We start from the raw sequence: 856 nt of genomic DNA on the forward strand, positions 1-856 counted from the left end.
TGGCCTGGTTCGATTCGCCACGAAAAATAAACAATATCTAATGTTTTCCGAACTACCTTAAGCAAAATTGTAGATACATTCGATAAATATTATTTCAACGTGTTAATCCGAGTCTAGACTTGAAATGTTTTATATACCACCAAACTAACCAAACATTTCGCACAGTGTTTTTAATTTACTAGTGGTGTAATGATAATATGCCGATTCCAGATCCACGATTGTTCTCTAAATCTAAGATCTACCCTCGACCTCGACTATCTATAGGATGTAAATACTGGTTTATTTATGAATCTGTTTTAAGGTTAGTTAGTCGTCGTTTTGACTGAAAGAGGAGGAGCGTTAACAAGCAGGAACACAAAGTTGATGACCGGTGCCGGTGCCCGTGTTTACAATGAGGATTTGGTCGTTAGTGTCGCGAGCTCCCGAGAGATGGCGCTCTGTAATCACGTGTGAACGACACTATCCAAAGAACACGCCAAGGTAGGCCATGGTTTGGACATCCTACTTGCCCATGGTGAAGCCGTTGTCCATGGTCAGTCGCCAGACCGCGTCTCGCGTAACAGGCTCCGCGATATGTGACGAAACACTGTTACGCTGGGACGCGTCTGGCAGACATCTACCTAGGCCTGCGGCGCTGACACCGGAGTTCGGCAAAGGCAAAAGGCAGGGTCGTAAATAGGCCTTCGGCCCCAAAAGTCACATATTTTGTGCCTCGGGGTTTTACTTTGACGAGTTACCCCACCGGAGACCATAAAATATCTCAGAAACACCATTAAAATATGTTGGGGTGATTTTCGTGTGAAGAACGCCCTCTGGCGCCCAAACGGTTAGAGATAGAGCCAAATGGACAAAATTT

This window comes from Frankliniella occidentalis, unplaced genomic scaffold (assembly GCF_000697945.3).
Source record: "Frankliniella occidentalis isolate FOCC.00 unplaced genomic scaffold, Focc_3.1 Scaffold260, whole genome shotgun sequence".
NCBI classification, from domain to species: Eukaryota; Metazoa; Arthropoda; class Insecta; order Thysanoptera; family Thripidae; genus Frankliniella; species Frankliniella occidentalis.